General features: G+C 46.8%; 3 non-coding genes across 3 annotated transcripts; all 3 read left to right on the forward strand.

The window, feature by feature from the left end:
• The first annotated feature begins 662 nt into the window (after positions 1-662).
• trnan-auu (transfer RNA asparagine (anticodon AUU)) lies at positions 663-736 on the forward strand. The gene has a single exon. It is a non-coding gene; the product is annotated as a tRNA-Asn (tRNA).
• Positions 737-7,643: 6,907 nt separating this feature from the next.
• trnan-auu (transfer RNA asparagine (anticodon AUU)) lies at positions 7,644-7,717 on the forward strand. Its single transcript has one exon. It is a non-coding gene; the product is annotated as a tRNA-Asn (tRNA).
• A 6,598-nt stretch (positions 7,718-14,315) lies between these two features.
• Positions 14,316-14,389, forward strand: trnan-guu (transfer RNA asparagine (anticodon GUU)). The gene has a single exon. It is a non-coding gene; the product is annotated as a tRNA-Asn (tRNA).
• Positions 14,390-15,621: the final 1,232 nt, after the last annotated feature.

Raw genomic sequence — 15,621 nt, forward strand, 5'->3', positions numbered from 1 at the left:
TCTCCCATCATTACCAACAGCCCCAGGAAATCTCCAGTTATCCTTGTTTGCTCCAAAGCGAACATTCTCAACCTTGGGAATGTCTCCCCAAAATGGAAATTCCTCATCCCTGGACATGAGACAAGGCGTACAATTGGGAAGAGATTTTGGCAAAATATTGTCAGTTAGGAAATGGAAAAATGTTCAAATGTTCATGAAGCAAAACAGAAATCCCAGTCTCCAGCTTTGTGAACCTTTAGAAACACTTTGGGAAGCGAATTTGGAGGAGAATGAAAGATGACCTGTCCGACAGTCCAGACACCGTCCCCTTGTTGAAGAGGCCGGGAGGTTGATTCTGATGTTCTCGGCACACGAACTGATCTGAGACATTGAAAGAATTGTCGTTCCTGCACATCAGGAATTCTACCCCTTCTCGCCTCCGAGCCAATGAGAGAACTCGGGAACAGGCAAAACACTGAAAGGCTCGAAGGGCGACGGCCCCAGAGTAAGAAAGCTAGTTCCTCGTGACATGGATGTGTCTGCAGACAGCCCCCGGTATCTCCAGAATGCATCTCCCAGGCTTGATTATGGAAAAGTAAAACTGATAGACGACAATTGTAATTCTTGGCGGGGAGGCTGAATTATAAAATCACTAAGCGATGGTGCCACCCACATCTGCGCCTGTCTCTGTGGCGCAATTGGTCAGCGCGTTCGGCTATTAACCGAGAGGTTGGTGGTTCGAGCCCACCGAGGGGCGGTGTGTTCGCTGCTCTCCTTTGGCTTCGAAGCTGTGCGCTTTTAATGGGGTCAGGAGAATGTTCCCCAAACGGAAATCTTCTCCACACAGGGGTTGCGAATTGACTTCATGTCTAACCTAAGGGACTGCGTATGCTGAGAAGAGGAGACCCAAACAGAAAATCAACAGGTTTGACAGTACCTGTCGGAGCAAACAAAATTCTGAAATGTTGCCTCTCATTCTCTTTCCACAGATGTTGCCTGCCCTGCTGAGCTCCTCCTGAAATTTCTCACTGAAAGTTCATTTCATCTTTTCGGGAGAAACACCGAAATATCTGCAAACACCATGTGCAGATATTTAACCCTTTCGAATCACTGCGAAGTGATTGGAGTCAAACAAACTCTGCGATGATTCACTCTTTCTCAGCTCCACAGGCAGACAGACCTGGGAAGTCAAACTGTCAGTGTGGTACTGAATCGTGGGCCGAGTGGTTGATGCGATGGACTTGAAATCCATTGCGGCTTCCCCACGCAGGTGTGAACCCTGCCGTGTACAAAATGAGAAATGTCGTCGAAAAGAAAGGGAGTTTGCTCCCCCGCTTCTTCTTTAAGATTCAAATCAGTGGAGGGGGAAAAACATTTCACTCAAATTGGGACTGGTGGGAATCTGCAACCCACTGACTGTTCGGGTGGAACAAGCAGATACCCTCAGAGCTTCTTTGGAGGCTATGAGCAAAGTGTTTGGAAATGAGACTAGAAGAGTGAGGGGCTTGAAATCGTGATCGAAATGAAGCAGGTACCTGTGGACAAAGGCGTTTCCTTTGCCAGTGAAAGATACTGCTTCACAAAGTTGGGCCTGTGGAAGGGAATCAGTGACGGTGATTATCTTTGGTTGTTCACCTTGTGAATGTTCCCATTGCTGCGCATGTCCGTGTTGGCGTCAGAACTCTGCAGCATGGTGGCGTTGGATGCGCACAGGGCCTGGCGCACCAAACTCCACCTTACTGTTTGAAATGCAGCTCACAGCTTGTTCACACACCCCAATTAATCTTTCTCATTGTCCTGAAGCCGGCATACGGTTTGAATTCCCGATCTGCGGGAATGAGAATCCTTACACTGTCTCGCGTCAGTAAATGTCCCTGAGAACATCTGAGTCAACTCACAGCGCAGTCAGATGAGGGGAAGCTGAAATAGCCCCACACTGTTTACAGGCACATTTTATTCTCCCCAACTCAACGCCTCAACCACTGCGGCTCCTGGGAGTGGAAAAGAAACAATCACCAAAACCCCGTCTAAGCTCTGTGAATCTTCAGAAAATCAGCAAACGTTCATCCCTTCGGATTTTCTATCCTAGGCTGACAGCGATGGGTTTTGTCACTCTTTTGTAGGACATTGCAAGTAGATGTTTTGCAGAAAAGCACCACAATGCCATCTGATTAATCAGGACCTGGATGTTTTCGGTCTTTTAATGTCAGTGTTGTGCTGCAGAACTTTGTTGTTGCCAGTTTCTAATACTTATCTTCCCAGTTCCCTGTATCACTTGTCGAAAATGTTTAATTTGTGTCTTGTAATCCTTTCACTGTCTGCTAATGAGGATAGTGTTTCCATGTTTTACCTAAATTATCTTGACCTTGCATACCTCAAGCCTCAAGCTAATTTCACGAGAAACCCTCTCCAGTTCAAAAGCCAACTGTTAATGATGGCTCTGTTCCTTGTCACGTGTCCAATTTCAGATCGATGTTGTTAATGTCCCTTATACTCCTTCAGACCCAGATTTCGCTCACAGGGCTAGAACAGAACTGTCACCAAATACATTGACCAATCTACGTTCATCCTATCGATTGTATTCGCATCATCAACACTTCTCATCAAAATAACTCGAGAGACTTTCATCACAATTTTCTGTGAACAGTTCTACATTAGCTTTGCTGAATGAACCCCAAATTTCTTGAAGTGGCTCCTTATTTTCGGCCCTGATTATTAATCTCTCTACGCATGGGAATGGATCCTTCCCACCCGCTCGATCTCTCATCAATGTGTGTAGTTCAATTCGATCTCCCATCAGCCTCCTCTGTCCTGATCAAATCCAGGGGAACAGGAAACGTTGGGACTATGGCACGGACAGGACAAGCCCAATACTCACCTTTCCTGTTAGAACTATTCCATGAGAAAGTTTAGACCTCTACTTTGGGCGTGTAGTTGTGGCCGAACACTTAAGGTGTTGGCGTAGAGATCATTTGGGACTCCCCGCCCAGGGTCGTAACCTGCTGGCTATGCTTTCTTCGCTGGCGATTTTAAATAACTTCCTGTTGGTTGCATTATCGCTCAAACTTCACAAAACCCGTCTCAATAAAGACCCGTTTTCTCATGTCTGGGAATTGATTGCCATGCTGGAAACTCGGGTTCTGAACAAACAACGTATCAGACTCACAACGTCAGCTCTGTTTACCTTTCCACAGATGCTGCTCGACCTGTTGGCTTTCTGCAGGATTCTCTGTGTTTATTAGGCACAAGTGCTGCTTTTCATTCAAGAACTTCAATCCCTGTCCTCTGGTAACTGACTCTGGTCAGTGGCAATTGGTTCTTCTGATCATTAATCTGCCCATTCCCAACGCTTCTTCTCCCATCATTACCAACAGCCCCAGGAAATCTCCAGTTATCCTTGTTTGCTCCAAAGCGAACATTCTCAACCTTGGGAATGTCTCCCCAAAATGGAAATTCCTCATCCCTGGACATGAGACAAGGCGTACAATTGGGAAGAGATTTTGGCAAAATATTGTCAGTTAGGAAATGGAAAAATGTTCAAATGTTCATGAAGCAAAACAGAAATCCCAGTCTCCAGCTTTGTGAACCTTTAGAAACACTTTGGGAAGCGAATTTGGAGGAGAATGAAAGATGACCTGTCCGACAGTCCAGACACCGTCCCCTTGTTGAAGAGGCCGGGAGGTTGATTCTGATGTTCTCGGCACACGAACTGATCTGAGACATTGAAAGAATTGTCGTTCCTGCACATCAGGAATTCTACCCCTTCTCGCCTCCGAGCCAATGAGAGAACTCGGGAACAGGCAAAACACTGAAAGGCTCGAAGGGCGACGGCCCCGGAGTAAGAAAGCTAGTTCCTCGTGACATGGATGTGTCTGCAGACAGCCCCCGGTATCTCCAGAATGCATCTCCCAGGCTTGATTATGGAAAAGTAAAACTGATAGACGACAATTGTAATTCTTGGCGGGGAGGCTGAATTATAAAATCACTAAGCGATGGTGCCACCCACATCTGCGCCTGTCTCTGTGGAGCAATTGGTCAGCGCGTTCGGCTATTAACCGAGAGGTTGGTGGTCCGAGCCCACCGAGGGGCGGTGTGTTCGCTGCTCTCCTTTGGCTTCGAAGCTGTGCGCTTTTAATGGGGTCAGGAGAATGTTCCCCAAACGGAAATCTTCTCCACACAGGGGTTGCGAATTGACTTCATGTCTCACCTAAGGGACTGCGTATGCTGAGAAGACGAGACCCAAACAGAAAATCAACAGGTTTGACAGTACCTGTCGGAGCAAACAAAATTCTGAAATGTTGCCTCTCATTCTCTTTCCACAGATGATGCCTGCCCTGCTGAGCTCCTCCTGAAATTTCTCACTGAAAGTTCATTTCATCTTTTCGGGAGAAACACCGAAATATCTGCAAACACCATGTGCAGATATTTAACCCTTTCGAATCACTGCGAAGTGATTGGAGTCAAACAAACTCTGCGATGATTCACTCTTTCTCAGCTCCACAGGCAGACAGACCTGGGAAGTCAAACTGTCAGTGTGGTACTGAATCGTGGGCCGAGTGGTTGATGCGATGGACTTGAAATCCATTGCAGCTTCCCCACGCAGGTGTGAACCCTGCCGTGGGTGGCACGGTGGCACAGTGGTTAGCACTGCTGCCTCACAGCGCCGGAGACCCGGGTTCAATTCCCGCCTCAGGCGACTAACTGTGTGGAGTTTGCACATTCTCCCCGTGACTGCGTGGGTTTCCTCCGGGTGCTCCGGTTTCCTCCCACAGTCCAAAGATGTGCAGGTCAGGTGAATTGGCCATGCTAAATTGCCTGTAGTGTTAGGTATGGGGTTGATGTAGATGTATGGGTGAGTACGCTTCGGCGGGGCGGTGTGGACTTGTTGGGCCGAAGGGCCTGTTTCCACACTGTAAGTAATCTAATCTAATCTAAAAAAAATGAGAAATGTCGTCGAAAAGAAAGGGAGTTTGCTCCCCCGCTTCTTCTTTAAGATTCAAATCAGTGGAGGGGGAAAAACATTTCACTCAAATTGGGACTGGTGGGAATCTGCAACCCACTGACTGTTCGGGTGGAACAAGCAGATACCCTCAGAGCTTCTTTGGAGGCTATAAGCAAAGTGTTTGGAAATGAGACTAGAAGAGTGAGGGGCTTGAAATCGTGATCGAAATGAAGCAGGTACCTGTGGACAAAGGCGTTTCCTTTGGCAGTGAAAGATACTGCTTCACAAAGTTGGGCCTGTGGAAGGGAATCAGTGACGGTGATTATCTTTGGTTGTTCACCTTGTGAATGTTCCCATTGCTGCGCATGTCCGTGTTGGCGTCAGAACTCTGCAGCATGGTGGCGTTGGATGCGCACAGGGCCTGGCGCACCAAACTCCACCTAACTGTTTGAAATGCAGCTCACAGCTTGTTCACACACCCCAATTAATCTTTCTCATTGTCCTGAAGCCGGCATACGGTTTGAATTCCCGATCTGCGGGAATGAGAATCCTTACACTGTCTCGCGTCAGTAAATGTCCCTGAGAACATCTGAGTCAACTCACAGCGCAGTCAGATGAGGGGAAGCTGAAATAGCCCCACACTGTTTACAGGCACATTTTATTCTCCCCAACTCAACGCCTCAACCACTGCGGCTCCTGGGAGTGGAAAAGAAACAATCACCAAAACCCCGTCTAAGCTCTGTGAATCTTCAGAAAATCAGCAAACGTTCATCCCTTCGGATTTTCTATCCTAGGCTGACAGCGATGGGTTTTGTCACTCTTTTGTAGGACATTGCAAGTAGATGTTTTGCAGAAAAGCACCACAATGCCATCTGATTAATCAGGACCTGGATGTTTTCGGTCTTTTAATGTCAGTGTTGTGCTGCAGAACTTTGTTGTTGCCAGTTTCTAATACTTATCTTCCCAGTTCCCTGTATCACTTGTCGAAAATGTTTAATTTGTGTCTTGTAATCCTTTCACTGTCTGCTAATGAGGATAGTGTTTCCATGTTTTACCTAAATTATCTTGACCTTGCATACCTCAAGCCTCAAGCTAATTTCACGAGAAACCCTCTCCAGTTCAAAAGCCAACTGTTAATGATGGCTCTGTTCCTTGTCACGTGTCCAATTTCAGATCGATGTTGTTAATGTCCCTTATACTCCTTCAGACCCCAGATTTCGCTCACAGGGCTAGAACAGAACTGTCACCAAATACATTGACCAATCTACGTTCATCCTATCGATTGTATTCGCATCATCAACACTTCTCATCAAAATAACTCGAGAGACTTTCATCACAATTTTCTGTGAACAGTTCTACATTAGCTTTGCTGAATGAACCCCAAATTTCTTGAAGTGGCTCCTTATTTTCGGCCCTGATTATTAATCTCTCTACGCATGGGAATGGATCCTTCCCACCCGCTCGATCTCTCATCAATGTGTGTAGTTCAATTCGATCTCCCATCAGCCTCCTCTGTCCTGATCAAATCCAGGGGAACAGGAAACGTTGGGACTATGGCACGGACAGGACAAGCCCAATACTCACCTTTCCTGTTAGAACTATTCCATGAGAAAGTTTAGACCTCTACTTTGGGCGTGTAGTTGTGGCCGAACACTTAAGGTGTTGGCGTAGAGATCATTTGGGACTCCCCGCCCAGGGTCGTAACCTGCTGGCTATGCTTTCTTCGCTGGCGATTTTAAATAACTTCCTGTTGGTTGCATTATCGCTCAAACTTCACAAAACCCGTCTCAATAAAGACCCGTTTTCTCATGTCTGGGAATTGATTGCCATGCTGGAAACTCGGGTTCTGAACAAACAACGTATCAGACTCACAACGTCAGCTCTGTTTACCTTTCCACAGATGCTGCTCGACCTGTTGGCTTTCTGCAGGATTCTCTGTGTTTATTAGGCACAAGTGCTGCTTTTCATTCAAGAACTTCAATCCCTGTCCTCTGGTAACTGACTCTGGTCAGTGGCAATTGGTTCTTCTGATCATTAATCTGCCCATTCCCAACGCTTCTTCTCCCATCATTACCAACAGCCCCAGGAAATCTCCAGTTATCCTTGTTTGCTCCAAAGCGAACATTCTCAACCTTGGGAATGTCTCCCCAAAATGGAAATTCCTCATCCCTGGACATGAGACAAGGCGTACAATTGGGAAGAGATTTTGGCAAAATATTGTCAGTTAGGAAATGGAAAAATGTTCAAATGTTCATGAAGCAAAACAGAAATCCCAGTCTCCAGCTTTGTGAACCTTTAGAAACACTTTGGGAAGCGAATTTGGAGGAGAATGAAAGATGACCTGTCCGACAGTCCAGACACCGTCCCCTTGTTGAAGAGGCCGGGAGGTTGATTCTGATGTTCTCGGCACACGAACTGATCTGAGACATTGAAAGAATTGTCGTTCCTGCACATCAGGAATTCTACCCCTTCTCGCCTCCGAGCCAATGAGAGAACTCGGGAACAGGCAAAACACTGAAAGGCTCGAAGGGCGACGGCCCCGGAGTAAGAAAGCTAGTTCCTCGTGACATGGATGTGTCTGCAGACAGCCCCCGGTATCTCCAGAATGCATCTCCCAGGCTTGATTATGGAAAAGTAAAACTGATAGACGACAATTGTAATTCTTGGCGGGGAGGCTGAATTATAAAATCACTAAGCGATGGTGCCGCTCACTTCTGCGCCTGTCTCTGTGGCGCAATTGGTCAGCGCGTTCGGCTATTAACCGAGAGGTTGGTGGTTCGAGCCCACCGAGGGGCACAGGTGTGTTCGCTGCTCTCCTTTGGCTTCGAAGCTGTGCGCTTTTAATGGGGTCAGGAGAATGTTCCCCAAACGGAAATCTTCTCCACACAGGGGTTGCGAATTGACTTCATGTCTAACCTAAGGGACTGCGTATGCTGAGAAGACGAGACCCAAACAGAAAATCAACAGGTTTGACAGTACCTGTCGGAGCAAACAAAATTCTGAAATGTTGCCTCTCATTCTCTTTCCACAGATGTTGCCTGCCCTGCTGAGCTCCTCCTGAAATTTCTCACTGAAAGTTCATTTCATCTTTTCGGGAGAAACACCGAAATATCTGCAAACACCATGTGCAGATATTTAACCCTTTCGAATCACTGCGAAGTGATTGGAGTCAAACAAACTCTGCGATGATTCACTCTTTCTCAGCTCCACAGGCAGACAGACCTGGGAAGTCAAACTGTCAGTGTGGTACTGAATCGTGGGCCGAGTGGTTGATGCGATGGACTTGAAATCCATTGCGGCTTCCCCACGCAGGTGTGAACCCTGCCGTGTACAAAATGAGAAATGTCGTCGAAAAGAAAGGGAGTTTGCTCCCCCGCTTCTTCTTTAAGATTCAAATCAGTGGAGGGGGAAAAACATTTCACTCAAATTGGGACTGGTGGGAATCTGCAACCCACTGACTGTTCGGGTGGAACAAGCAGATACCCTCAGAGCTTCTTTGGAGGCTATGAGCAAAGTGTTTGGAAATGAGACTAGAAGAGTGAGGGGCTTGAAATCGTGATCGAAATGAAGCAGGTACCTGTGGACAAAGGCGTTTCCTTTGGCAGTGAAAGATACTGCTTCACAAAGTTGGGCCTGTGGAAGGGAATCAGTGACGGTGATTATCTTTGGTTGTTCACCTTGTGAATGTTCCCATTGCTGCGCATGTCCGTGTTGGCGTCAGAACTCTGCAGCATGGTGGCGTTGGATGCGCACAGGGCCTGGCGCACCAAACTCCACCTTACTGTTTGAAATGCAGCTCACAGCTTGTTCACACACCCCAATTAATCTTTCTCATTGTCCTGAAGCCGGCATACGGTTTGAATTCCCGATCTGCGGGAATGAGAATCCTTACACTGTCTCGCGTCAGTAAATGTCCCTGAGAACATCTGAGTCAACTCACAGCGCAGTCAGATGAGGGGAAGCTGAAATAGCCCCACACTGTTTACAGGCACATTTTATTCTCCCCAACTCAACGCCTCAACCACTGCGGCTCCTGGGAGTGGAAAAGAAACAATCACCAAAACCCCGTCTAAGCTCTGTGAATCTTCAGAAAATCAGCAAACGTTCATCCCTTCGGATTTTCTATCCTAGGCTGACAGCGATGGGTTTTGTCACTCTTTTGTAGGACATTGCAAGTAGATGTTTTGCAGAAAAGCACCACAATGCCATCTGATTAATCAGGACCTGGATGTTTTCGGTCTTTTAATGTCAGTGTTGTGCTGCAGAACTTTGTTGTTGCCAGTTTCTAATACTTATCTTCCCAGTTCCCTGTATCACTTGTCGAAAATGTTTAATTTGTGTCTTGTAATCCTTTCACTGTCTGCTAATGAGGATAGTGTTTCCATGTTTTACCTAAATTATCTTGACCTTGCATACCTCAAGCCTCAAGCTAATTTCACGAGAAACCCTCTCCAGTTCAAAAGCCAACTGTTAATGATGGCTCTGTTCCTTGTCACGTGTCCAATTTCAGATCGATGTTGTTAATGTCCCTTATACTCCTTCAGACCCAGATTTCGCTCACAGGGCTAGAACAGAACTGTCACCAAATACATTGACCAATCTACGTTCATCCTATCGATTGTATTCGCATCATCAACACTTCTCATCAAAATAACTCGAGAGACTTTCATCACAATTTTCTGTGAACAGTTCTACATTAGCTTTGCTGAATGAACCCCAAATTTCTTGAAGTGGCTCCTTATTTTCGGCCCTGATTATTAATCTCTCTACGCATGGGAATGGATCCTTCCCACCCGCTCGATCTCTCATCAATGTGTGTAGTTCAATTCGATCTCCCATCAGCCTCCTCTGTCCTGATCAAATCCAGGGGAACAGGAAACGTTGGGACTATGGCACGGACAGGACAAGCCCAATACTCACCTTTCCTGTTAGAACTATTCCATGAGAAAGTTTAGACCTCTACTTTGGGCGTGTAGTTGTGGCCGAACACTTAAGGTGTTGGCGTAGAGATCATTTGGGACTCCCCGCCCAGGGTCGTAACCTGCTGGCTATGCTTTCTTCGCTGGCGATTTTAAATAACTTCCTGTTGGTTGCATTATCGCTCAAACTTCACAAAACCCGTCTCAATAAAGACCCGTTTTCTCATGTCTGGGAATTGATTGCCATGCAGGAAACTCGGGTTCTGAACAAACAACGTATCAGACTCACAACGTCAGCTCTGTTTACCTTTCCACAGATGCTGCTCGACCTGTTGGCTTTCTGCAGGATTCTCTGTGTTTATTAGGCACAAGTGCTGCTTTTCATTCAAGAACTTCAATCCCTGTCCTCTGGTAACTGACTCTGGTCAGTGGCAATTGGTTCTTCTGATCATTAATCTGCCCATTCCCAACGCTTCTTCTCCCATCATTACCAACAGCCCCAGGAAATCTCCAGTTATCCTTGTTTGCTCCAAAGCGAACATTCTCAACCTTGGGAATGTCTCCCCAAAATGGAAATTCCTCATCCCTGGACATGAGACAAGGCGTACAATTGGGAAGAGATTTTGGCAAAATATTGTCAGTTAGGAAATGGAAAAATGTTCAAATGTTCATGAAGCAAAACAGAAATCCCAGTCTCCAGCTTTGTGAACCTTTAGAAACACTTTGGGAAGCGAATTTGGAGGAGAATGAAAGATGACCTGTCCGACAGTCCAGACACCGTCCCCTTGTTGAAGAGGCCGGGAGGTTGATTCTGATGTTCTCGGCACACGAACTGATCTGAGACATTGAAAGAATTGTCGTTCCTGCACATCAGGAATTCTACCCCTTCTCGCCTCCGAGCCAATGAGAGAACTCGGGAACAGGCAAAACACTGAAAGGCTCGAAGGGCGACGGCCCCGGAGTAAGAAAGCTAGTTCCTCGTGACATGGATGTGTCTGCAGACAGCCCCCGGTATCTCCAGAATGCATCTCCCAGGCTTGATTATGGAAAAGTAAAACTGATAGACGACAATTGTAATTCTTGGCGGGGAGGCTGAATTATAAAATCACTAAGCGATGGTGCCACCCACATCTGCGCCTGTCTCTGTGGAGCAATTGGTCAGCGCGTTCGGCTATTAACCGAGAGGTTGGTGGTCCGAGCCCACCGAGGGGCGGTGTGTTCGCTGCTCTCCTTTGGCTTCGAAGCTGTGCGCTTTTAATGGGGTCAGGAGAATGTTCCCCAAACGGAAATCTTCTCCACACAGGGGTTGCGAATTGACTTCATGTCTCACCTAAGGGACTGCGTATGCTGAGAAGACGAGACCCAAACAGAAAATCAACAGGTTTGACAGTACCTGTCGGAGCAAACAAAATTCTGAAATGTTGCCTCTCATTCTCTTTCCACAGATGTTGCCTGCCCTGCTGAGCTCCTCCTGAAATTTCTCACTGAAAGTTCATTTCATCTTTTCGGGAGAAACACCGAAATATCTGCAAACACCATGTGCAGATATTTAACCCTTTCGAATCACTGCGAAGTGATTGGAGTCAAACAAACTCTGCGATGATTCACTCTTTCTCAGCTCCACAGGCAGACAGACCTGGGAAGTCAAACTGTCAGTGTGGTACTGAATCGTGGGCCGAGTGGTTGATGCGATGGACTTGAAGTCCATTGCGGCTTCCCCACGCAGGTGTGAACCCTGCCGTGTACAAAATGAGAAATGTCGTCGAAAAGAAAGGGAGTTTGCTCCCCCGCTTCTTCTTTAAGATTCAAATCAGTGGAGGGGGAAAAACATTTCACTCAAATTGGGACTGGTGGGAATCTGCAACCCACTGACTGTTCGGGTGGAACAAGCAGATACCCTCAGAGCTTCTTTGGAGGCTATGAGCAAAGTGTTTGGAAATGAGACTAGAAGAGTGAGGGGCTTGAAATCGTGATCGAAATGAAGCAGGTACCTGTGGACAAAGGCGTTTCCTTTGCCAGTGAAAGATACTGCTTCACAAAGTTGGGCCTGTGGAAGGGAATCAGTGACGGTGATTATCTTTGGTTGTTCACCTTGTGAATGTTCCCATTGCTGCGCATGTCCGTGTTGGCGTCAGAACTCTGCAGCATGGTGGCGTTGGATGCGCACAAGGCCTGGCGCACCAAACTCCACCTAACTGTTTGAAATGCAGCTCACAGCTTGTTCACACACCTCAATTAATCTTTCTCATTGTTCTGAAGCCGGCGTACGGTTTGAATTCCCGACCTGCGGGAATGAGAATCCTTACACTGTCTCGCGTCTGTAAATGTCACTGAGAACATCGGAGTCAACTCACAGCGCAGTCAGATGAGGGGAGGCTGAAATAGCCCCACACGCTGTTTACAGGCACATTTTATTCTCCCCAACTCAACGCCTCAACCACTGCGGCTACTGGGAGTGGAAAAGAAACAATCACCAAAACCCCGTCTAAGCTCTGTGAATCTTCAGAAAATCAGCAAACGTTCATCCCTTCGGATTTTCTATCCTAGGCTGACAGCGATGGGTTTTGTCACTCTTTTTTAGGACATTGCAAGTAGATGTTTTGCAGAAAAGCACCACAATGCCATCTGATTAATCAGGACCTGGATGTTTGCGGTCTTTGAATGTCAGTGTTGTGCTGCAGAACTTTGTTGTTGCCAGTTTCTAATACTTGTCTTCCCAGTTCCCTGTATCACTTGTCGAAAATGTTTAATTTGTGTCTTGTAATCCTTTCACTGTCTGCTAATGAGGATAGTGTTTCCATGTTTTACCTAAATTATCTTGACCTTGCATACCTCAAGCCTCAAGCTAATTTCACGACAAACCCTCTCCAGTTCAAAAGCCAACTGTTCATGAAGGCTCTGTTCCTTGTCACGTGTCCAATTTCAGATCGATGTTGTTAATGTCCCTTATACTCCTTCAGATCCAGGTTTCGCTCACAGGGCTAGAACAGAACTGTCACCAAATACATTGACCAATCTACGTTCATCCTATCGATTGTGTTAGCATCATCAACACTTCTCATCAAAGTAACTCGAGAGACTTTCATCACAATTTTCTGTGAACAGTCATACATTAGCTTTGCTGAATGAACCCCAAATTTCTTGGAGTGGCTCCTTATTTTCGGCCCTGATTATTAATCTCTCTACGCATGGGAATGGATCCTTCCCACCCGCTCTATCTCTCATCAATGTGTGTAGTTCAATTCGATCTCCCATCAGCCTCCTCTGTCCTGATCAAATCCAGGGGAACAGGAAACGTTGTGACTATGGCACGGACAGGACAAGCCCAATACTCACCTTTCCTGTTAGAACTATTCCATGAGAAAGTTTAGACCTCTACTTTGGGAGTGTAGTTGTGGCCGAACACTTAAGGTGTTGGCGTAGAGATCATTTGGGGCTCCCCGCCCAGGGTGGTAACCTGCTGGCTATGCTTTCTTCGCTGGCGATTTTAACTAACTTCCTGTTGGTTGCATTATCGCTCAAACTTCACAAAACCCGTCTCAATAAAGACCCGTTTTCTCATGTCTGGGAATTGATTGCCATGCAGGAAACTCGGGTTCTGAACAAACAACGTATCAGACTCACAACGTCAGCTCTGTTTACCTTTCCACAGATGCTGCTCGACCTGTTGGCTTTCTGCAGTATTCTCTGTGTTTATTAGGCACAAGTGTTGCTTTTCATTCAAGAACTTCAATCCCTGTCCTCTGGTAACTGACTCTGGTCAGTGGCAATTGGTTCTTCTGATCATTAATCTGCCCATTCCCACCGCTTCTTCTCCCATCATTACCAACAGCCCCAGGAAATCTCCAGTTATCCTTGTTTGCTCCAAAGCGAACATTCTCAACCTTGGGAATGTCTCCCCAAAATGGAAATTCCTCATCCCTGGACATGAGACAAGGCGTACAATTTGGAAGAGATTTTGGCAAAATATTGTCAGTTAGGAAATGGAAAAATGTTCAAATGTTCATGAAGTAAAACAGAAATCCCAGTCTCCAGCTTTGTGAACCTTTAGAAACACTTTGGGAAGCGGATTTGGAGGAGAATGAAAGATGACCTGTCCGACAGTCCAGACACCGTCCCCTTGTTGAAGAGGCCGGGAGGTTGACTTTGATGTTCTCGGCACATGAACTGATCTGAGACATTGAAAGAATTGTCGTTCGTGCACATCAGGAATTCAAACCCCTTCTCCCCTGCGAGCCAAGGAGAGAACTCGGGAACAGGCAAAACACTGAAAGGCTGGAAGGGCGCCGGCCCCGCAGTAAGAAAGCTAGTTCCTCGTGACATGGATGTGTCTGCAGACTGTCCCCGGTATCTCCACAACACATCTCCCAGGCTTGATTATGGAAAAGTAAAACTGATAGACGACAATTGTAATTCTAGGCGGGGAGGCTGAATTATAAAATCACTAAGCGATGGTGCAGCCCGCGGTAGCGCCTGTCTCTGTGGCGCAATTGGTCAGCGCGTTCGGCTGTTAACCGAAAGGTTGATGGTTCGAGCCCACCCAGGGGCGGTGTGTTCGCTGACCTTCTTTGGCTTCGAAGCTGTGCGCTTTTAATGGGGTCAGGAAAATGTTCCCCAAGCGGAATTCTTCTCCATAAAGGGTTTTCGGAATTGAATTAATGTCTCACGTAAGGGACTGCGTATGCTGAGAAGACCAGACCAAAAGAGAAACTCGGCAGGTTTGACAGTACCTGTCGCTGAAAACCGAATTTTGAAATGTTGCCTCTCATTCTCTTTCCACAGATGTTGCCTGACCTGCTGAGTTCCTCCTGCAATTTCTAACTGAAAGTTCATTTCATCTTTTGGGGTGAAACACCGAAATATCTGCAAACACCATGTGCCGATATTTAACCCTTTCGAATCACTGTGAAGTGATTGGATTCAAACAAACTCTGCGATGATTCACTCTTACTCAGCTCCATTGGCAGATAGACCTGGGAGGTCAAGCTGTCAGTGTGGTTCTGTATTCGTGGGCCGAGTGGTTAATGCGATGTACATGAAATCCATTGCGGTTTCCCCACGCAGGTGTGAACCCTTCCGAGTACAAAATGAGAAATGGCCTCGAAAAGAAAGGGAGCTTGCTCCCCGGCTTCTTCTTTAAGATTCAAATCAGTGGAGGGGGAAAAATATTTCACTCAAATTGGGACTGGTGGGAATCTGCAACCCACTGCCTGTTCGGGTGGAGCAAGCCGATACTCGCAGAGCTTCTTTTGAGGCTATGAGCAAAGTGTTTGGAAATGAGACTAGTACAGTGATGTGCTTGAAATCGTGATCGAAATGAAGCAGGCACCTGAGGACAAGGGTGTTTCCTTTGCCAGTGAAAGATACTGCTTCACAAAGTTGGGCCTGTGGAAGGGAATCAGTGACGGTGATTATCTTTGGTTGTTCACCTTGTGAATGAACCCATTGCTGCGCATGTCCGTGTTAACGTCAGAACTCTGCAGCATGGTGGTGTTAGATACGCACAGGGCCGGGGCGCAATGGATGATGCATCTGACTCCACCTACCTGTTTGAAATGCAGCTCACAGCTTCTTCACACACCCCAATTACTCTTCTCATTGTCCTGAAGCCGGCATACGTTTTGAATTCCCGATCTGCGGGAATGAGAATCCTTTCACTGTCTCGCGTCAGTAAATGTCCCTGAGAACATCGGAGTCAACTCACAGCGCAGTCAGATGAGGGGAAGCTGAAATAGCCCCACATGCTGCTCACGGGCACATTTTATTCTCCCCAACACAACG

Source organism: Chiloscyllium punctatum, chromosome 36 (genome assembly GCF_047496795.1).
Source record: "Chiloscyllium punctatum isolate Juve2018m chromosome 36, sChiPun1.3, whole genome shotgun sequence".
In the NCBI taxonomy this organism is placed as follows: domain Eukaryota; kingdom Metazoa; phylum Chordata; class Chondrichthyes; order Orectolobiformes; family Hemiscylliidae; genus Chiloscyllium; species Chiloscyllium punctatum.